The sequence below is a fragment of the Schistocerca americana genome, chromosome 8 (genome assembly GCF_021461395.2).
Source record: "Schistocerca americana isolate TAMUIC-IGC-003095 chromosome 8, iqSchAmer2.1, whole genome shotgun sequence".
NCBI classification, from domain to species: Eukaryota; Metazoa; Arthropoda; class Insecta; order Orthoptera; family Acrididae; genus Schistocerca; species Schistocerca americana.
Genome location: NC_060126.1, coordinates 385,069,736 through 385,093,112, shown reverse-complemented (window position 1 = coordinate 385,093,112; position 23,377 = coordinate 385,069,736). Strand labels below are relative to the sequence as shown.

At 43.5% G+C, this 23,377-nt stretch overlaps 1 protein-coding gene across 1 annotated transcript in view; it reads left to right on the top strand.

Moving 5' to 3' along the window:
* The window catches only part of LOC124545878 (solute carrier family 35 member G1), a 585,157-nt gene that overhangs the window by 155,748 nt on the left and 406,032 nt on the right, over positions 1-23,377 (top strand). Inside the window, exon 2 of the mRNA XM_047124838.1 lies at positions 19,771-19,846. The gene's annotated coding sequence lies outside the window, so the exon portion shown is untranslated. The remainder of the gene's footprint in view (positions 1-19,770; positions 19,847-23,377) is intronic.

Below are 23,377 nucleotides of genomic sequence, written 5' to 3'. Positions count from 1 at the left end.
CACATCGCAGATAGGTCCCCTCCCTCATACAGACCTTCAATGTAATCTTTCCACCTACCCGCTCTCTCCTCTGCGATTAACAGTGGAATTCCCATCGCGTTCTTAATGTTACCAACCTTCTATTTAATTTCACAGAATATTATTTTGACTTTTCTATATGCTGACTCAATCCTTCCGACGATCATTTCATTTTCGATTTCTTCACGTTTTTCCTGCAGCCATACAGCTTTGGCTTCCCTGTGCTTCCTATTTATTTCATTGCAAGTGATTTATGTGCTGTATACCTGTCTTTCCCTGAACGTTTTTGTACTTCCTTCCTTCATCAATCAGTTGAAGTATTTCTTCTGTTGCCCTAGGTTTCTTCGCAGTTGCCTTCTTTGTTCCTATGTTTCTCTGTCCATCACCTGTGATTTTCTTTTTAGAGATGTCCACTCCACTTCAGCTGAGGTGCCTACTCTGGTGTTTCTTATCGCATTATCCGCAGCCTTAGTGAACTTCAAATGCGCCTCATTCTTCGTCAGTACCTCAGTACCTACTTCCTTCCACACCGATTGTTCCTTACGATTCTGTTAAACTTCAATTTACTCTTCATCATTGCTAATTTGTGATCTGAATCTGTATCTGCACCTGGAGATGCCTTACAGTCCAGTATCTGATTTCGGAATCTCTATCTAACCATGATGTAATTCGTCTGGAATCTTCCTTTGTCTCCAGATCTTTTCCAGGTATATCTTCTCCTCTTGCGATTCTTGAACAGAGTATTCGCTATTACGCTCTGGAATTTATTGCAGAACTCAGTCGGTCTTTCTCCTCTCACATTACTAGAGCCTGTCCGCCCCGGTGGCTGAGTGGTCAGCGCGACGGCATGTCATGCCAAGGGACCCGGGTTTGATTCCCGAGTGGGTCGGAGATCTTCTCCGCTCAGGGTCTGGGTGTTGTGCTGTCATCATCATCTCATCCCCATCGACACGCGAGTCGCCGAAGTGGCGTCAACTCAAAAGACTTGCACCAGGCGAACAGTCTACCCGACTGGAGGCCCTAGCCACACGATATTACATTCATTTCACTAGAGCCAAGCCCATATTCTTCTGTAACCCTATCATCTACTCCTTCCGCTACAAAGGCGATCCAACCCGTCATGGTTATCAATGTTTCATCTCCCTTCACATGCTGAGTTACCAGTTCAGTTCCGTCATATACTTTATCTCATCATCCTCGGCTTGCGATATCGGCAACTATACCTCAACTATCGTCGGCGTAAGTTTGGTATCGAATCTGATGAGAACGACCCTGTCGCTGAACTACTCACAGTAGCTCACTCTCTGCCCTACTTTTTCTATTTATAACGAATCTCATTCCCTTATACTATTTTCTGCTGCTGTTGATATTACCCTACACTCGTCTGACCAAAAATCCTTATTTACTTTTCATTTCATTTCACTGACCCCCGCTGAGCTTTTGCATTTTACCAAGACATGTGGCGCAGTGGCTAGCACACTGGACTCGCATTCGTGAGGATGACAGTTCAGACCCGCTTCCGGCCATCCTGATTTAGATTTTCCGTAATTTCCCTAAGTCATTTCAGGCAAATGACGGGAATGTTTCCTTTGAAGGGGTACGGCCGATTTCCTTCCAAATATTCCCTAATCCGATGGGACCGATGACCTCGCTTTTTGGTCCCCTTCCAGAAATCAACCAACCAACATTTGTGATTTTTTTCAGATTTTCTAGCTTTCCTACTACCATTTACAGACTTCTAATCCTGCCATAATGATTAATGAACTTACATTTAGGCTCAGCGTATCATGGGAACAGCGAGTACACTTGCAGTTACACTGCTGCTATTAAAATTCCAACGCCATGAAGAAGACTTGAAACAAACGTCAGATACGCGTGCTAGAATATGCAAATGATTAGAATTTCAGCTTAAGAAGGGAAGATCGCGTTGTCTCATATAACAAGAAGCAACTTATACGACCACATGATGGAATTGAATAGCGGTTCGTCTTTCCGTAATACTGCTGCTCACATTCGTCAGGATCCCAAGACTGTATGCCAATATGATATCAGTTGTTCCAGGATGGTCATTGTTAACACGATGTAGTATCTCGATGGCCCCGATGTGTGAGAAGTGGGAAACGTCCGCAGACTTGACACCGAGTAGTTATTCTCTCAGCAGCGAAAGATCGTACAGCCAGTTGAGATACCTTGAAAATTTTCGGGTGCATGGCCTCTTTCTATTCCGGCGATACATTATTATGCTAATTGGCCACATTTTAGATGGAAATTAGTGTCAATCTGGTATGCAAATTAATTGCATTAAAACTGATTACAGTCGAAATCGGGGAGATTGTGGAAGCGCACGTTTGTTTTCAATTGCAATACAACAGCCGCGCGGTCCAGGGCGCCTTATCACGGTCCGTGCGTTCCCCCCCCCCACCACCCCCACCCCCCCGCCCCCGTCGGAGGTTCGAGTCCTCCCTCGGGCATAGGTGTTTGTGTTGTCCATAGCGTAAGTTAGTTTTAGTTAGATTAAGCAGTGTGTAGGCTTAGGGACCGATGACCTCAGCAGTTTGGTCCCATAAGACCTTACCACAAAATTAAATGCAGTACAACAACAGTGATTGCGTAGGTGATTTCTTCCTTTTCTTCCGTCTGGACACTTGTAGATGTTCCACTTTACATACTGGATGCAGGTTAAGACGATTTCTGCGACCTGTGCCAGCCACGGAGCAACAAGGATACTTCAACAGAACAATAGTTCCAACCCCCAAGCTGCTGGCAGGGAGGTAGGCGGCAGTCACTGGTGGCGAACTCAGGGGTAGAGAGGATGGATGCTAGAGGTAGCTGTGCATTGTGCTCTGTCTGCTTTCTTGAGAGACTTTGTCAGCCAGGTGCACTCTGCAACATTTTCGTGCTAAGAACACCTGCGAAGAGTTGCCCTATCGGAAAGAGGATTTGTTCAATAATATGACCAGTTTTTTGTGCCATTCTTAAGAGAAAACTTTCTAGGAGGATGCCGATCTCGAAACTTTTATAAGAGATACGGGCAATCCCTGGAAATGATGGTCACATGCTTCGGCCACCTGTTCGGCATCTAGCCCAACATTTTTAGCTTTTCTTTTCTTTTTCTCTTTTTGTGTTCCAACGTTAGAAAACGGCGCTCAAAGGGCAACATATATAAGACATCTGGATTAGCTGCAGCACCGTGACGAAAAAATTTTAGACAGAAGTTTTCGGAAGAGGGTTTTTAGTACACTTGATTGGAAGGGCCGAATTTTTGGTTATGGTGGTGGGAGAATAATGGCGTCTGCTTAATATTTTCATTGCCGGAACGAAAATGTTAATTTCTTATTGCCAGTTGATGTGTGAGAAGCGGGAACCGTCGCAGACTTGACACGCTCGTCACTTTTAATTTCGTTTCGCGCTGTGCTCTGACAAGGGAAGGGTCTGGCATGTGGGTCACCAATTTGGATCAAGTTATGCAAGAACGTTCTATATTGAAAACAAATAGGCATGTGTTACAGCTTTTTGCTAGACGGTCCCTACTTTTTGAAAAAATCAATATCAATGTTGATGACAGGAAATCATATTTACAATGCTGTACATCAGAGATCGTATAAAACCAAACGTTTTTTTATCAGCATAATATGGCGTCCAAAGCTGATAATGTTCGATTTATTAACGTGTTTGTGTTTTCATGCTATAGCTTGAATATCTGTCATTCTAGGCGTCTAATAAAGTGAGGTCGGTGCACGAGCAGTTCAGTCGGCTCACAGCCGTGACACGAGGCGCACGTGCTCGGAGCTCCGCGGGTGTGATGTTAGATGCACAGGAAATCAATATCTGAATTCTCTGTCCACGAACCGCATCTGTTACTCGCTCCTGTATCCAATAAAGAACCGCAAAGTGTGCAAAGGAAGTTACAACACTAACAAGCGTCCTTTCACACTCTCATTAATAGGGAAAGGGGGCGAGGGGGGGGGGCGGGGGGGGGGGGGGGGGGTACGCAACCTTGAATCAGGAAATAGGTTTGTTTATAGCAAGACATCCGCAAGGGATGTCCATGATGTCTGGAAGACCACAGACAGTCAGCCCAACAATCATTAGTGTGGCTTCCCTTAACACACAGAGGGAGATGCGACGACAGTGTTGGGCCCAATGATAACATTTCATACAAGAGAGGAGTCACATTTTCTTTCCGGGTGTGTCTGGGCTCTGCTTTCAGCGTCACAATGGCGTTGCCATATGTGGAGGCTCCGAAGAGAATGCACAGTGTGAGATTCCATTAGCCATTGTAGTACGTGTTTAGCACCTGATATGGTGGTGTAGGATGCCATTGCAGCACAACATGATCACTTCTAGTTCTCATAGCCGGTAATTGGGACAGCAGACGCTGTGTTTCCGACGTTTCAAGGCTTGCGACATTATGTTTCAATACGTAACGCAAGACGACAAGTCCCAATGCTTTTCTAATCTACCTGTATATACGAGGGTCGTCCACAAAGTAAGTTCCGTTTGGTTATATAAAACAAACGTGTATAGATACAGAAAAAATATTTATTGTACAAAAATCTTCAATTGTTAAACTACTTTTCTACTTAGCTTCCGAAATTTTGTAGACACTTGTCATAGCGTGGCACAAGCTTTTGTATGACTTCTTCTTAGAAGGTTGGCGCCTGTGTATTCAATCATGTGGTAACACATTCTTTCAGCTCGTTATCATCGTTGAAGTGTTGACCGTCAAGGACAGATTTTAGATGTAAGAAGAGATGAAAGTCGCTAGGAGCAAGGTCCGGGCTGTACGGAGGATGATCAAACGCGTCCCAGTGAAATTCCCGTGAGAGTTGTTTGGTCACATTCGTCGTGTGAGGTCGGGAAATATCATGGAGAAAAACAACACCTTTTGACAGTAATCCTCGGCGCTTGTTCTGTATTGCGCGGCGCAATTTCTTCATGGTGTCGCAGTAACCATGTGCATTGATTGTTTGGCCTCGTGGTAAGAAATCAATCAGCAAAATGCCTTTTCTGTCACAAAAAACGGTGCACATGACTTTTCGAGGTGTTAAGATTTGCTTAGGCTTAACCTTCGTTGGGGATGAAGTGTGTCTACATTCAATTGATTGCCGTTTTGTTTCAGGGGTGTCGTACAATACCCAAGTGTCATCCCCCGTGATTATCCGAGAAAGAAAACCATCGCCTTCTTCAAGGTAGCGTGTCAAAAACTGAAGTGCACTGCCCATCCGTTGTTTTTCGTGTTGTAAGCATTTTGGGTACCCAACGTGAGCAAAGTTTTCAGTTTTTCAGTAACAATTTCATGAATTAGTGATCGTGAGATTTGCGGAACTTCCATAGCAAGGGCAATAAGTGTAAACTTAGGGTTGTGCTTAATCTTCTCTTCAATTGTGTGAACCAGTTCATCAGTAACCACAGATGGGCGTCCACTTCGTTCTTCATCGTGCACTTGATCACGTCCTTCATTGAACAGTCTGACCCATCTTATAACCATTGAATCACTCATAGCATTTTGTCCGTAAACCTCGCAGATTTGCCGATGAATTTCCTTTGGTTTAACTTTCTTTGCATTTAGAAAACGAATCACAGGTCTGATTTCAACTACGGCTGACATTATAAAGAAGCACTACGAAGCACACGTCGGCAGCAGCGACCTGAAAATGGCGTACATGTCTTCTCTTTGAGTCAGAGTAACTGCCGCGCATGGTCGGAACTGCGATCGTAGCGCTGCAGCAGATAGAAAGAGAAACGGAACTTAATTTCGTGGACGACCCTCGTAGAATGTATTCGACTGGTGGTATTCCCACCACGATCTCCAGATCAGTCAACCGCTGAAAACAGCTATTCATAGGGCGCCGAGAGAGACGCTTCTCATCACACGCAAGTGTTACGGTCGATCATCTCAGGTATTGAGTTGAAGTAACATAGACTAACATTCCCGTATCTGTCATTCAAGCTCAGTTTGACTCAGTTCCCAGCTGAGTGAGGGCCATTGTTGCTTCCACACCAGACCTATTTCTGAACCAGATTTCGTTCCCTGTATAACTCCCATATCACCAATTACTTTAATCATGCATACGAACAATAGGTAAAGTTACATTATTAACTATCCTTACTGGTGTTATAACTTTAATGCCCATTTGAATACATTCCTCGTGCTTTAATAACCTGGCCTGAGATGATCAGAAAAGACTTCTGCTCACTGATCATTGTGCTGGGGTGTTTAACGATCCCGTAAAGCACAGTAATATTTAATTGCAGAATTTTGTTATTATTTTTATTATCTTGTATTACTGTATTGTTGTGTATTTTTATTATTTTGTGTTCAAAATGGCTCTGAGCACTATGGGACTTAACATCTGTGGTCATCAGTCCCCTAGAACTTAGAACTACTTAAACCTAAATAACCTAAGGACATCACACACATCCATGCCCGAGGCAGGATTCGAAACTGCGACCGTAGCAGTCGCGCGGTTCCGGACTGCGCGCCTAGAACCGTTAGACCACCGCGGCTGGCTATTATTTTGTGTGATATAAGTTCTGAACATGTAAAATAAATAAATAAGGAGAGCTTAATACGTGTAAAAAATTGGCTCTGAAGCTCTCAGATCTGCCTGTTTCTGAAAGAAAGGGCCTGGTTAGGTAGAGGAGAAGGAGGGATGGAGGGAGGGAGGGAGATGGGGAGGGAGAGGGAGAGAGAGAGAGAGAGAGAGAGAGAGAGAGAGAGAGAGAGAGAGAGAGGCGTGGTTTAGGAAGAGAGTGTGGCTTATGAGAGCGGTGAGATATGATGATGTCATGTGCTTGCGCTGCTTCTGCTTGTAGGCAACCTGACGGTCGGAGATGAAATTTTATTCCTACTACTACTCCACAAACTTAAATAACTCCTTCATATGTATCTAAGCAGTTCACTAAATTTCAAAATAGATGTAACTGAAATTATCTTCTTCTGTGGTGTATAAGGTGGTAGGCATCGTTCAAACAATATCAGTTATTTTTTATGTAACTCTTCCACATGTTTTATTTCTATCATCGATATACAAAGGTTTGTTATGTAATAAAATATCATAATTCACTCCAAAAAAACAACTTGATTCGTGAGTGGCTAGGCTGTCGTGACTTAACTCATGCGCAGCTCGAAGATCGCGCATTGCGTCCAGTATTCTCAGCCATGGCAACAGCAACTTCTCCAATCTGTGGTCAGTTGGCCGTTGGCCTCTCCCAGGAGCAATTCCCAAATCGCCAGGTAATTCGAACTTCCAAATCAAGTTCTTCAACCCCGGTGCGGAAAGAGGACCTCTTCGTAGTCCTTTAATGAAACTGTTCCCAACCTCTGTTAGACCACTACCACTGAGTGCAATCAGCCATTAGCTAGTTTCCCCGCCCATCCTCCGCTCTCTGTTGCCCCCCCCCCCCCCACCCCAACATTATCACCAACTTAAGCACCTAACTAAAATGTAGAATACAAGACTTTTATTGGAATACTTTTACTTTCAAAACTGTGGAAGATGAATGATATTTACTTTGTGTGTGTGTGTGTGTGTGTGCGTGTGTGTGTGAGTGAGTGAGTGAGTGAGTTAGAATTGAGGATGAAGGAAACTTCCTGTCAGGTTAAAACTGTGTTCCAGATGGAGACTCGAACTCCAGGCTTTTTCCTATCGCGGGCAAGTGCTCTACCAGCTGACCTACCCAAGCACGACTCACGATCCGTGCTCTCAGCTTCAATTTCGTTAGTACAAGCCAGAATTGAAGCGGTGAGGAAGGGTCGTGAGTCGTGCTTGGGTAGCTCAGTTGGTAGAGCACTTGCCCGCGAAAGGTAAAGGTTCCGAGTTCGAGTCTCGGTCGAGCACACAGTTTTAACCTGCTAGGAAGATTCATATCCCACACACTTCGCTGCAGAGCGAAAATTTCATTCCGGAAGGATGAAGGAATTCGTGGTGCATCCTATGTGCTGCCCATAATTCCTTTTCAGGTAAGGAAGCTAACTGTCTACAGTGAGGGTAGACACTCGTTACAAAACATACTTATCCTTCATTGCTCCTCTCTATTGCGGCATTTTCTCGACCTGCCACTGCAACCCCATTTAAAACCAAACAAGTTCAGATGTGTGCACTGTACCGCCTGTTCGTAAATCACTTGATTGCTGCGCTCCTTAATTCTGAACTGGCAGAAATTGGAAGACTTCAGGCTGTTAATGCTTTGTGTCTAAACACTCTAATAACAATAGCAATAATAATAATAATAATAATAATAATACTATTTGTTACGTATATGCCTCACTTTTATCATGAGTGTTGTATAGGATAAAGCACAAGACATGTATGTAGTGGGAGGACTATGTGAGGAACCTGTAACCTCCACTGCATTAATGCTAGTAATTGAGAAAAAGTAATTATTGATAACTTGTATTATCAATATTAGAGTCTTACAAAATTTTGATAATAGTAAGGATCCCTTGAAAATAATTGACAGAACCGGTTACTTTTCACCCCTCAGAAAATTTCATTTTACCCCTCACGGGGTAGTTAACCCCCGGTTGGGTACCACTGCTTTAATGCATCGATAGTCGCGAAGAGTAGCAACGCTATTCTGTTGTTCTGATAAGACAGCTTTAGGTCTAAAGCCCTGCCTACGTTGTCCAGGCCCCCATATGGACTGCTAATGACTGCACTGACGCTTGTGTTTCAACCGTACGCCGGCCGAAGTGGCCGCGCGGTTCTGGCGCTGCAGTCTGGAGCCGCGAGACCGCTACGGTCGCAGGTTCGAATCCTGCCTCGGGCATGGATGTGTGTGATGTCCTTAGGTTAGTTAGGTTTAACTAGTTCTAAGTTCTAGGGGACTAATGACCTCAGCAGTTGAGTCCCATAGTGCTCAGAGCCATTTGAACCATTTTTTTTTCAACCGTACGTCGCAGTAGCAGTGCCGGTGCGTAAAAATAAGTCAAAACAGTAAACTACTAAAAGAGCAAATCTGTCCGCGGCTCGTGGTCTTGCGGTAGCGTTCCCGCTTCCCGCGCACGGGGTCCCGGGTTCTAACAGTGTAAACTAGAGGAAGAGATCAAACCAGAATACACAATGTGCCTGTGGCATCACAAGTGCATCACATACAGAAACATGAACTCAAAATCAATGCATCGATGCTAAATAGCCGGCCGGTGTGGCCGAGCGGTTCTAGGCGCTTCAGTCTGGAACCGCGCGACCGCTACGGTCGCAGGTTCGAATCCTGCCTCGGGCATGGATGTGTGTGGTGTCCTTAGTTTAGTTAGGTTTAAGTAGTTCTATGTTCTAGGGAACTGATGACCTCAGACGTTAAGTCCCATAGTGCTCAGAGCCATTTGAATTTGATGCTAAATATAAACTGTTATGCCTGTTCTGCAATGTGTACCCCCCCCCCCCCCCCAAAAAAAAAAAAAAAGATGACAAATGGCCATGTAAAAGGGTTTAAGGAACAATAAGAGAAAAACGAAAAAGGAAAAATATAAAAACGAAAACTTATAAAATGACAGTAATATTAACCAACACTAGGAATATAATAGGTTAATAGAATAAAATGTCTTTTTTTTAAATGTGTCGTTGTTAATATATTTAAATAAATATATATGGTTACAAAAAAAAAGGTTCGATTCCCGGCGGGGTCAGGGATTTTCTCTACCTCGAGATGACTGGGTGTTGCGTGTCTTTCATCCTCATTCACTCGCAAGTCGCCGTAGTGGCGTTAAAGAACTTCTGGAGCGGCGGCCGAACCGCCCCGCGAGGGGTCTCCCGGCCACCAATGCCATACGCTCATTATTATTACGAACGCAAATCTAACAACGCTCAATCTGAACATCATCCCGATGAAGTCTAACTAGCTCAAGAAGTGAAAGTTTAATTATAACCGTCCTGTATAACCATTAGCTCTCGTCAAATCTCTGCGACGTACAAAACAATTCTTAGGTTACATTAAACAATAATATTATTATAATAAACTCATTAGCTTAATTATATACAGAATCATACACCGTGTACGCTGCACAACTTCGGTATCACTACATTCGACATCACCTAGGCTTATGGACTCAATTTCATAACAGAGCTGCCTGACCCTTATAAATATTTAATTTTAGTTACATACATGATTCAGTAAAGCTCTTTCTCTCCACAAATCGTGTTAGTGCATCACAACATATGTCAGTAAATCTCTCAGAATTTTCGTGCATGAAATATGAAGTACGTAATTTTCAGTGAATTAATTATTGTAATTCTTAAACTGCTTCATAAAAATTGTTTTAAAGCTGGTTTAATAATAAAAAAAATCCTGCTAATTAACAGTTTAATTATTTCGTGTTATGTCATAACTAAAATCTTTATTGAAAGAATTAGGTTGTCTTGGCATTTTTGTAAGGTAATGTAACAGTAACGTACTTTATTATTTTTATTCAGTGAACTAATCGGTTAAGAGAAATACAACAGAAAATCTGGGCATTGCTCCTAGACTTTCCGTAGGTGTTAGAGCCTCTGTCTTACTGCTTTCACTATCTTCCCATTTAGTTTCCAACTTTTCTCCTCTGGGTTTAAATTCCACTATCCTTCCTGTTTCATCGGTTAGCGAGTGACGCTGTCTCGTCGCTTACTGCCATAACGAGTAGGAATAGCTATATAGTACGCCTAAATGAGAGTGTCACAAAAACATCGAGTTTGGAGCTATGAAATGCAAATTAGCGATTTATCATAGCCTACACTGAAATATTTTTATAGGAGAATTTTTTCCGTTTGTACTATGTGGTACCATATGTTGAATATTCGTTCATCCTTGGAGATATACAAGAGAGAACTGAAAAGTAATGCCTCCGAATTTTCAATGTGAAGATTATTAAAGCTCTTAGAAAAAACTTTATTAACATCCTAAATTTTTATTCTACATGTCTACATACTTACAGCCGCTGCCGCAAGAGGGGTCCGAATTGTAGCGTTTAACATGGCGGTGTGTAACGACCCATGTCGGGCGTGAGAAGCAGCGTGCTGTAATGGAGTTTAAAACTGGAAGAGTTGGTTCACACATGTAGTCCCCTCTTCTTCAACATGACAATGCCAGACCACACGACGAGAGCTGCGACATGTGCAAACAATCCGACGCCTTCTGTTGACTGTCATCGATCATCCTTGATATAGTCCCTACTTGGCCCCACCTGACTTTCGTCTGTTTGCAAAACTTAAAGAACACCAGCAAGGACTCCACTATGATAGTGATGGAGCGGCGCAAGCAGGGACGAAGTTTTGGAACCGTCAATAAAGTCAGACATTCTACAGGGAAGGTATCAACAAACTGCTCCCTCGTTGAGAGAAATGTGCGCGACTATGCTGAGAAAGAAATATGTAGAATGAGATTTTCACTCTGCAGCGGAGTGTGCGCTGATATGAAACTTCCTGGCAGATTAAAACTGTTTGCCCGACCGAGACTCGAACTCTGAGTTCGAGTCTCGGTCGGGCAAACAGTTTTAATCAGCCAGGAAGTTTCAAGAAATATGTAGTAATGAAGAATAAAGAAGTAGAATGTTAATAACGTTTGTTTTATTTAAAAAGCCTTCTTAACAGTTTTCACCTAAAAAATTCAGAGGCTTAATTAATACCACATATCTATTCTCCGCATTATAGGTGTTAATAATACAGCTTTCAATTGTGGCTATTTAAAAATAAGTAGTAAGGTTTGGATATTTTTGTATAATCGAGGGGTAATGACTGTTACTGACATATATAAACCTCGTCTGCTAAGGAACATTGCTCTAAATACGTGTACATTCAGAGTTCTGAGTGGCAGCACAATTTATCTACTGCATATCTCGTAAATATTTTCATGTTCAAGGACATAAATCAGCCCTACGATTTTATACCTTCATTTAACTGTTTATCGATATTAATCAACACTTGCAGTGCCTCTTGCTGCCTTAATGTTTCTGAAAACTGCACGTCCAGCCATTAGTGTTTCTGATACCTAAATGTGTGAAAATAGGGCAAACACGTGTAACACAGTGGTTAAAATAAATGGAAATACACTGAAGAGCCAAATAAACTGTTACACCTGCCTAATATTATGTGGACCCCGGTTAACACGCAGAAGTGCCGCTACACGACGTGACATGGACTCCACTAATGTCTGAAGTAGTGCTCGACGGAATTCACTCCATGAATCCTGCAGGAAGGACACATATAGTATATGGTGGTGCCCGCAGGATGTGCATTGCTTCGGGTGCCAAAACCTCCTGATACAACGATGGCAGTAAAGACTGTATTCCATACATAGGTAGCGAGATTGCGGATTATAGGCAATGGCGCCCTAAATGATCTCACTTGGCGTTTGTTCGCCATCACTTTAAATAATGCACTCTGCTGATTGCATCCAACACGGTAACGTCTAAAATGTACGCAGTCAGCACTGTAGGACAAGCTGGAGCGGAACTCGTCCAAAGTCTTAACATTTTGCCACCCATCTAGCCAGTGACGGCGTTCACATATGCATTGCAGTATGAGGCGTTGGTGATTTCTTATCAATAGAGACCGACGCAGTGGTGTACGTGTCACCAGTACAACTACCAACAGATTGAATCGAACCGTCGGTGCATACATGTTCGCACCCATTACGGGGCCACGCGGAATGGCCGCGCGGTTAGAGGCGCTATGTCACGGATTGCGCGGCCGCTCCCGCCGGAGGTTCGAGTCCCCCCTCGGGCATGGGTGAGTGTGTTGTTCTTAGCATAAGTTATTTTGTGTAAATCTAGGGACCGGTAAACTCAGCAGTTTGGTCCCTTAGGAATTCACACACATTTGAACCCCCTTGCCGTGCATGGATGCAACCCTCTGGACGAAGCTGTTCTGTCAATTACAGCCTTGTGAGCAAGATGGAAGTCGTTGCGGCCTGTTGCGTTGTGTGGCCCATTATCCGCAAGTCGCTCTGTTCAACACTGTCGGCTCTACACACACACCACTTCTGTAGCGGGAAGTCCTGTATGAACCGCAACGTCACAACTCGACAAACCTGTTTCCCGGAGACCAATCATTCTGCGCCATTCGAACTGACTCACATACTGCTGTTGTGCTCTGTAACATCGACGAGGCATTCTGGTGCTTCCTGACACGTTTCCACCTTGTTTGACGGATCTGCACGTGGCGTAACACACATCTGTCCAGACACACAAAACTGGGCACTGCTGAATCCGTGTGTACACCACCTCTCTGCAAACTGTACCAATTAATATGGTTCCACTGCTCTACAAATCCTCTGATTTTGGAGTGATTCAGACCATTCCTTCTGGATGTTGTAATTTTCACAAACAGTAACCTAGTATTATAACTGTACTTCGACCATTTTTCATATGTATCCATGAAAAATAAAATTTCTTCCTTTGACGAATATCGATTTGCATCGTAGGAGCAACACTTCCGAGCCATTGCTGTTTCTTATGCCTAAATGTGTGAAAACAGGGCAAACACGTGTAACACAGTGGTTAAAATAAATGGGAAAACACTGAAGAGCCAAATCAACTGGTACACCTGCCTAATATTGTGTGGGTTCAAAATGGTTCAAATGGCTCTGAGCACTATGGGACTTAACATTTGTGGTCATCAGTCCCCTAGGACTTAGAACTACTTAAACCTAACTAACCTAAGGACGTCACACACAACCATGCCCGAGGCAGGATTCGAACCTGCGACCGTAGCGGTCACGCGGTTCCAGACTGAAGCCCCTAGAACCGCACGGCCACACGGCCGGCAATATTGTGTGGGCCCCGGTGAACACGCAGAAGTGCCGCAACACGACGTGCGATGGACTCCACTAATTTCTGCAGTAGTGCTCGACGGAATTCACTTCATGAATCCTGCAGGGCCGTCCATAAATCCGTAAGAGTACGAGGGGGCAGATACCTCTTCTGAACAGCACGTTGCAAGGTATCGCTGATACGCTCAATAATGTTCATGTCTGGGGAGTTTGGACGCCAGCGGAAGTATTTAAACTTAGAAGAGCGTTCCTAGAGCGACTCTGTAGCAATTCTGGATGTGTGGGATGTCGCATAGTCCTCCTGGAATTGCCCACGTCCATCGGAATGCATATTGGACATGAATGGATGCAGGTGATTAGACAGGATGCTTACGTACGTGTCACCTATCAGAGTCCTATCCATACGTATTAGGGGTCCCATATCACTCCAGCTGCAAACGCCCCACACCATTACAGAACCTCCACCAGCTTGAATAGTCCTCTGCTGACATGCAAGGTCCATGGATTCATGAGGTTGTCTCCATACCCAGGCATACCAGGCAATGTTTCCAGTCATCAACAGTCCAGTGTCGGTGCTGAAGGGCCAAGGCGAGGCGTAAAGCTTTGTATCATGCAGTCATCAAGGGTACACGAGTGGGACAGGCTGCGAAAGCCCATATCGATGATGTTCCGTTGAATGGTTCGCACACTGACACTTGTTGATGGCCCAGTACTGAAATCTGCAGCAGGGTTGCACTTCTGCCACGCTGAAGGATTTTCTTCAGTCTTCGTCGGTCCCGTTCTTGAAGGATCTTTTCCCACCCGCAGCTATGTCGGAAATTTGATGTTTTATCGGCTTCCTGATATTCACGGTGCACTAGTGACATGGTCGTGCGGGAGAATCCCCACTCCTTCGCTACCTCGGAGGTGTTGTGTCCCATCGCTCGTCCTCCGACTATAACACCACGTTCAGACTCACTTAAATCTTGATAACCTGCCACTTAGCAACATTAACCGATCCAACAACTGCGCCAGGCACTTGTCATATATAGGCGTTGCGACCGCAGCGCCGTGTTCTAACTGTTTACACATCTCTGTATTTGAATACGCATGCCTATACCAGTTTCTTTGCCGCTTCAGTGTAATAGGAAATAAAACTGATTTTGTTCTATCTGCACTCATGTTCATAAATTGAGGATAATGCTGATACATGGTGAAACAACTCTCTGGTGGGCGGTTTGCGTGTTTAAGTCACCTCACGGTATGACCATGCGGTGCATTTGACCTGCGGTCGTCGTACAGTGGCGCTGGCAGCAGTCCACATACGCAGAGGTGTGTTAGTGCATGTCAGAGAACGGTGCAGCGAGTAAGTGTGCAGACGTTTTCAGAAGTGCTAACGGTGACTTTGTTTTGAAACTGGCTCAAAGAACACATATTAATGACGTTTTGAGCTGTAGAATATTAGGGCGACTGGAGGCTGGTCAAACACAGCAGATCGTAGCACGGGCCATCCGTGTGCCACGAAGTGTGATCTCAAGATTATGGCAACGATTCCAGCAGACAGTAAACGTGTCCATGCGCTACAGTTCGGGAAGTCCACAGTGTACAACACCACAAGGAGACCGACATCTCACCATCAGGACCCACAGATGGCCGCCGAGTACTGCACATAACCTTGCTTGGGACCTTACAGCAGCCACTGGAACAGTTGTCTCCAGACACACAGTCTACAGACGACTGAACAGACATGGTTTATTAACCCGGAGACCTGCAGGGTGCGTTCCACTGACCCATGGTCACAGGAGAGCCCGTAAAGCCTGATGTTAAGAACACAGTACATGGTCATTGGAACAGTGGTCCCAGGTTATGTTCACGGACGAGTCCAGGTGTAGTCTGAACAGTGATTCTCGCTGGGTTTTCATTTGGCGTGAACCAGGAATCAGACACCAACCCCTTAATGTCCTTGAAAGGAACGTGTATGGAGGTCGCGGTTTGATGGTGTGGGGTGGGATTATAATTGGTGCACGTACACCCCTGCATGTCTTTGACAGAGGAACTGTAACAGGTCAGGTGTATCGGGACGTCATTTTGCACCAGTACGTCCGCCTTCTCAGGGGTGCAGTGGGCCCCACCTTCCTCCTGATGGACGATAACGCACGGCCGCACCGAGCTGCCATCGTGAAGGAGTACCTTGAAACAGAAGGTATCAGGCGATCGGAGTGGCCTGCCTATTCTCCAGACCTAAACCACATCCAGCACGTTTGAGATGCTCTCGGTCGACGTATCGCTGCACGTCTTCAAACCACTACGACACTTCAGGAGCTCCGACAGGCACTGGTGCAACAATGGGAGGTAGTACCCCAGCAGCTGCTCGACCACCTGATCTAGAGTATACCAACCCGTTGTGCGGCCTGTGTGCGTGTGCGTGGTGATCATATCCCGTGATGATGTTGGGGTACATGCGCAGGAAACAGTGGCGTTTTGTAGCACATGTGTTTCGGGACCGTTTTCTCAACTTATCACCAATACCGTGGACTTACAGATCTGTGTCGTGTGTGTTCCCTATGTGCCTATACTATTAGCACCAGTTTTGTGCAGTGCCACGTTGTGTGGCACCACATTATGCAATTACCGTTGATTGACGAGCGTTGGTGTATTACAGCCTTGTAAAAACAAAAATAAAAGATATAAATACAAAAATAACGAAAATAAATCACACAAAAGATTCCACTGCAAACACTATAGTTTCTTCTCACAGTTATTTTGCATAACACATCCTTTGTGAACCAACTGGTCTTCCGCATAACTGGATATACTTTTAAATGTGGATTGGTATGCTACTTACCAGATTATTTAGATAAGAGATAAGCCTGTGAGATACTGTCCCATTCCCCTGCAGCGGCCTCTATTTTGCCCTGTAAAGTGTCTGGTGAGACATAACGATTGAAAACTGCTGGTTTTAGCATGGTCCATGCGTTGACAATGCAGCTGAGGTATGGAGAATATGGAGGCCATTCCATCCAACTGATTCTATGCTCCACTTGGAAGATGTACAGAAGATTGTGACGATGGGGGCGTGAATTGACATCCATCAGCGTGAATCCCACTCCAATATGTTCAAGAAATACTGCCACAATGCCACACATGATTCCATCTGGAAACGTGACTGAACCGTCTTGACAAGGGTGGCAGTCGACAATACAGTTAAGATGTAGACTTTACCTCCACACACGAATGTCAGTAATGTCAGGCTGGAGACTGATAACGCTCTCATCAGAATAGAGGACTGTGTCCAGCTGCTGTCTATTCCACAAAGAGTGGTTTTGTACCCATGCGACATGAGTACCACGTCGAACATGATTTAGAGCGGGTGCCTTGAAAGGTGTTCTGGTACGCAATCCCTGCTCATGGAACTACTTCGTATCGTTTGTGTTGACACCTGCACTCTTGTAGATGTTCGTAACTTACGCCTTAGACGTGTAGTATTGTGTTGAAGCTTTCTGCTTGGTGTTATACGCAGATATCGGTACTCCACACATGTTGTTTTTCTCCTGTGGCAACTTCTGTGACGGTTATCAAGTGATACTGTCGCTAGGACCTTGCTACAGATTCTAGAGACATTGAAAATCGCTAATTAGTTTTTGTTGTATGGTAATGTATAGTTATATTTACTGGTATTTTGTCTGTATGGTAATGTGAAGCTGAACTCGTGATTAAAGAAACACCTAAGCTCGTATTTAAATTCTTAAGTACTCTCGTAATTCTTCAAAAGTGATCAGCAATGCAAAAGTTAATCAGAAATGCAACATTAAACCGTGTACTGCATCGCTCGTGTCGAGACTACAGTCTATTCTGTTAATTTTAAAAGAACTGTCCTGTTGGCAATAACACAAGCAATCTGACTGCGAGAAAATTATGAATATAAATAACTGTGAAACATGTTTTGTCTAAAAAGTATGCCACTGCTGAAACGCTAATTGTATGAAATGTAAATTATAAATGGCCTACCTGTTGGCGCAGTGAATAATTGCTGTGCTGCTGCGGCTGCTGCTGCTGCTGTGCTGGTTAAAAAATAAAAATTCAAACTACTAGCAACGCGACATGCACTGCAAGCTTTAAACTATAGAAACATCCACAAAACGTCTGTGCTAATAAATCTCATTACTGCAATGATCATTGTCAATTAAAATTCTGTTACTGAGAAACTTGGGAAAGCAATATTATATATGTGAAACTAGAAATAAAGAGACGAAAGGTGTTTGATGGGAAAACAATAAAGCAACTTTATTAACAAAACTTTACATGACTAAGACAAAATATTTTAACACTTGAAATATAATAATTCACTCTATATTAATAGTGGAAAAAACTGAAGAAATTCTCTTTACTTTCTTACAAAGACGTATGCTATCCATCTTTGAAGAAAGATCAGTAAGTCACACAACGTTACGTTATCATAAAAATCTCCAATTCCAAATCCCTGACCAAATTAATTATTATTCTTGGATGTCTCAGCAAATGCGCTATTACAGTACCTTTTGAAGTCTTCTGAATGAATTTACAAAACATCTCTCCATAAATGAAAAATGATATAAGAAAATTATTGCCGGCAAACTGCACGACGTAAACACGTTACTCCATCACGAGACACACCTCAACTCCTCTCTCTTCACAAACAAAGGATCTACTAACAGTCTCTCGCACAGCAACCACTTTGGCAGAGAGACTGCCGACTATTACTGAGATGCTATTGTAACGTTTCTTTTATGCGCTTGCGTAGCGTAGCGGTAGCATTTCCGCCTACCACGTAGGGGGCCCGGATTCGATTCCCGGCAGGGGACTGGGTGTTGTGTGTCCATCATCATTTTCATCATTGACCCTCAAGTCGCCGAAGTAGCGTCAACTATAAAGGACTTGCAATACGGCGGCCGAACTCCCCCGCATGGGGCCTCCCGGCCAACAATGCCATACTATCATTTCCATTTTTGTTACCAAAATAACAATTTTCTGTATAAAATAAAACTGTTATAACATCACTTTCACTAACAGCGACATTCGTTGCGACGTCCACCTGTCTTATTCCCCGCTCCATTAGAGTGACTACACGGAGTCTCTGATCGTACGTTATTGTCGTCCGAACTATCCTACAGCACATGACTCTTGCAGTGACACCTAACGTACGTACTCCAGTGTTTACATGTGACACGACTCCATAGACTTCACATACTGCCCCCTCAAGGTAAAAGCATGGACTGTTTCCGCTACAGTTACGTTACAAACAAACCAGAGTATTAATATAACGTACTTCTGGATCACAATGTTCAATATTAAAGTTTCTGCAGTGTGCAACATTTATTGTGACCAATGTATTAAAGTATCGGTCTTAGCTTAAAATTTGAACGACATCGTCGTCCCAGCGTCAAGTGACAACTTCGATTTGACGTTGGCAACATGCGTAGTACGGCGAGCACCCGCTGTGGATATTGCTTCGCTGTGGCCGCCGTGATATTCGAGTTACGAATTTCTGACACGCCTCTGTCAATTCTTGGCGCGCCATTGTGAAGTATTGTCCCGTAAGCATTCTTTATTCTTAATTAGTGTAATTGAAATTTTGCTACCATCTTCGGTCACCTTTGCGTGCGATGATGACGATTTAGTCACCTGCCCCTGTACTGCACATTCTCATCTCAGATTGTAAACCTACGCATTACTTGTAATACTTGTGCAGCACGGTTACCCCGCCGGCCGCGGTGGTCTAGCGGTTCTAGGCGCTCAGTCCGGAACCGCGCGACTGCTACGGTCGCAGGTTCGAATCCTGCCTCGGGCATGGATGTGTGTGATGTCCTTAGGTTAGTTAGGTTTAATTAGTTCTAAGTACTAGGGGACTGATGACCACAGATGTTTAGTCCCATAGTGCTCAGAGCCATATTTTTTGAACGGTTACCCCTTTATTTGTGAATGTTTATAATGTAATAATTGATACTGGAATTTGGAGCAGGAAGTAAGAAAAATGGTGGACTGTTGCAGGTATCTGACGATGCACGGGCACTAGGACCGGAGTCTCGTCCGTGGAGCGCTGTGTCGGTATCGGCCGTCTCACGAGGTGAGTATTGTTTTCGACTGTCGTCACGACGACGACATTAATGTAGTTTTATTTTTTCCACGACGCGTTTCGAAGGTTTAAACCTCCATCATCGGGTGGATTTACATTAGTTAGTATTACATATGTGTGTATGTTGTGTTACGACATTTGGAGGAACTTGTGGCACTGCCTAGTGGAGAAACAAGACACTATTTCAGAATATGGTTTTGGATAACTTTTGACAAAAAATTAAACTGATATTTAATGGTAAACTTTAATAAGTAAACTAGAGTACCTCCATTGGTCACAGGTTCCTTTTTCTTGTCGTAACACTTCACATGTATACTGCCACATTTGTAAACAAATATGGCGTCTGGAATCAGCTGGGTGCAAGGTTCGTACAGCAGAAGAGAAGACATAATCGCAAAGTAAACTTGTTGTTTCATTTAATGTCAGTAACAGTCACGGTAAAGCCTAACCTCAAAATGTTCGCTTTTAAAGTTAAAGTAGTTCTTAATAACGAGGAGCCCGTACCGTCACAGTGAATCTGTTCCCGTTTATCGTGTATGCTTTCGTAACGGAAAGGCGCAGCTTCTCAATTCTTCATCCAAAGAATAGCCTACGACAGATATAATACTTGACTAACCAAGCGATTACTGCCTATAGCAGTTCATAAGTTTTATCAAATTCAATGAATGTTGGTACAGAAGCACTCTGTCTGTTCTTGGGTCACTACGCACTGACCAGCCAGCAGATAGCCGACCAGTATCACTTGAAACCCGGTCAGTCGGGCGTCGGCAGGATTACAGAAACCTAATGTGCCGGACGATAAGAAGGTCGTGACATATGTTCACGGGCTAGTCACGCACCTGGGGGTACTACAAAAGACCGGTCCGAAATCATCAGGGACTCCAGCGGTCCTATGATTTTTTACAAGCGACAGAAAGTACATCAAATGAAGACATAAAAACTGTGAACGAGTCCGCAATCGTTTGGCAATTTATTCATAAACGTCAGTCTTCATCGGATATAAATATGTAATTTACAGTGATTACTATCTAGTTATTACCATCGTTAGATCTTTAAAAGTATTTGATAAAAGTCTCACAGTGACATAATTTGTAAACACAGGTACTTAAATACTCTTTATTCACCTGCGGTACAGATTACCTGATGTTGATATTGTATCAGAATGATGCTAATCGTCTGATGATGGGTTCAAATGGTTCGAGATTTTAAACATGGCTGAAACAACAACTGTTGAAATTCTTCACGGTAAATGATGACAGCCAAAACAGTTGCAGGATAAAGATTTATTAAAATTCTTGATCAAGGTTTCGGTATATATAAATATACCTTCATCAGAAGTAAAAAATCCTGAACAGGAAGACACTTTCATTAGCAAAAGCTTAGCATCGGGAATGAGAAAGCACTAGGGCAGATGGTATCGCCGAGAGAGACCACTTGTGGTATGTGCCAGACACTCGCGCATATTAAAATCTATGGATACATACACAAGCGCATCAAAATTATTAAGAGTTGTGCTAATTCAAACCTTCTGTCTTAATAAGTAAAACATATCAGACCATTTAAAAACATCTATGTGAAATAGAAAATATGGAACCAATTTACCTGTGTCCTAGTGTCAAACAGATGAAGCTTTCTTTCTCATTTCCGATGCTAAGTTTTTGCTAATGAAGGTGTCTTCCTGTTCAGGATTTTTTACTTCTGTTGAAGGTATATTGTAAGGTGTCAGGAAAATCCAACACCTTCCATGAAAACCCTGACATGATAAGCAAATCCGGCAGTATGTCACATAGCTCCGAATAAATCCTGACATTAAATTAACCAAAGTAATACGATCAGCGAGTGAGCAAATGGAATACCACAGACTAACACAAGAACGCCTAAATGCATGTCACACCTTCCCACCGTGAAACAGACGCAGTTCCTAGGGAAGAAACGAGAACAGAAGCCGAGAGCAGAACCATGTTAAGCTATAAGGCCCTACGATAAGGGACGGACACCCACATCGCAGGCTGACCGCCAAGACCACCCCCCAGCCCATGTTAAAAGATAGAGCCCTCCAGAAGAACAGTATAGATCTTACGATAACACTAAAAGGGCCACACCAGCTGCAAGTTTTAGCGTGAGACTTTTTCGCGTCTCTGTTACGTTGCAAACGTTAAAAACAGTGCCCCATCACGAAAATTATAACGTTTCTCATTGGATAGACAGAATTTTTGTAGGCAGAGCTTAAGGTTAACATTGAGACCCTGATTGGTCAGTTGAAAGCACAGACAGATAGCTTTTTTTAAACCAACTTTGGTAAATTGTAGTAAGGAGAGGTTAGAGAGAGTTGCTTCCGAGATGGCGAGGTGCGTGGAGCTGTGCCACCCGCCGCCCCCTGACGCTGCCTAAACACCGACAAGGTAATGAACGCACATGATGCCGCATTTTTGAGCGCATAAGGTTTCACTCAGAACTGCAGAGTTACATCCCCTTTTTACGTAATACTAGTGTCGATCGTCAATTAAATCTCATGGTATTCACATTTGCTACTTGAAGTTAAAATCTGAAACGCGATGAATTTTCTGTTATATAATTATTGAGAAGCCACATCAGCCACTGTAATTTACGACAAGTTAGATAAGTAATTAAAGATAACTGAGGGTCACTGTAGACCATTTTGATACTTTTCTCTTTTATGAAACTTAACTTAAATCTAGATTATAGATGTGATATGGCATAGGTCATCCTTTGATCCATTGTAGAACTTGGAAACCCATTCAGGGAATATTCGTTCACATTTTTGTTGAACGCAGTTGGTTTTTATCATCCTGTATTAAAATATTTCCTTTTATCAATAGTGCAATTTATAAACAATGTTTTGTGGGTAGAATAAAAATTCCAATTGTAAACTTAACTACTTTTTCGACGTTATTTTACCAGCTAACTAAAAATTGGAAAGCCATGAACCCCTTCCACTAAATTTAGTTAGTATTAAGATTCTTTTACAGGGAGCGCAGTGGAGCTGACGCTGAAATCATTAAGTATTTGATTATATCATCGCTAGTCTCACTGAACTCTTCTGAACTCTTCATGTCACGTGTGGTCTGGCGTCTCGTTACCAGCAACAGGTCCCAGGTTCAAACTAGTCAATTCCCTCAAAAACACGCTCAGAGCGTCATTGCGCGAAAGTGGTAGGGAGACACGACTTAGAACAGACACCACGCAGAATGTTAGAATATTTATATATACCGAAACCTTGGTCAAGAATTTTAATAAATCTTTATCCTGCAACTGTTCTGGCTGTCATCATTTACTGTGTCAAATGGTTCAAATGGCTCTGAGCACTATGGGACTTAACATCTGAGGTCATCAGTCCCCTAGAACTTAGAACTACTTAAACCTAGCTAACCCAAGGACATCACACACATACATACCCGAGGCAAGATTCGAACCTGCGACCTTAGCGGTCGCGCGGTTCCGGACTGAAGCGCCTAGAACCACTCGGTCACCACCGCCGGCGCTCTGATGATGGGAGTTAGC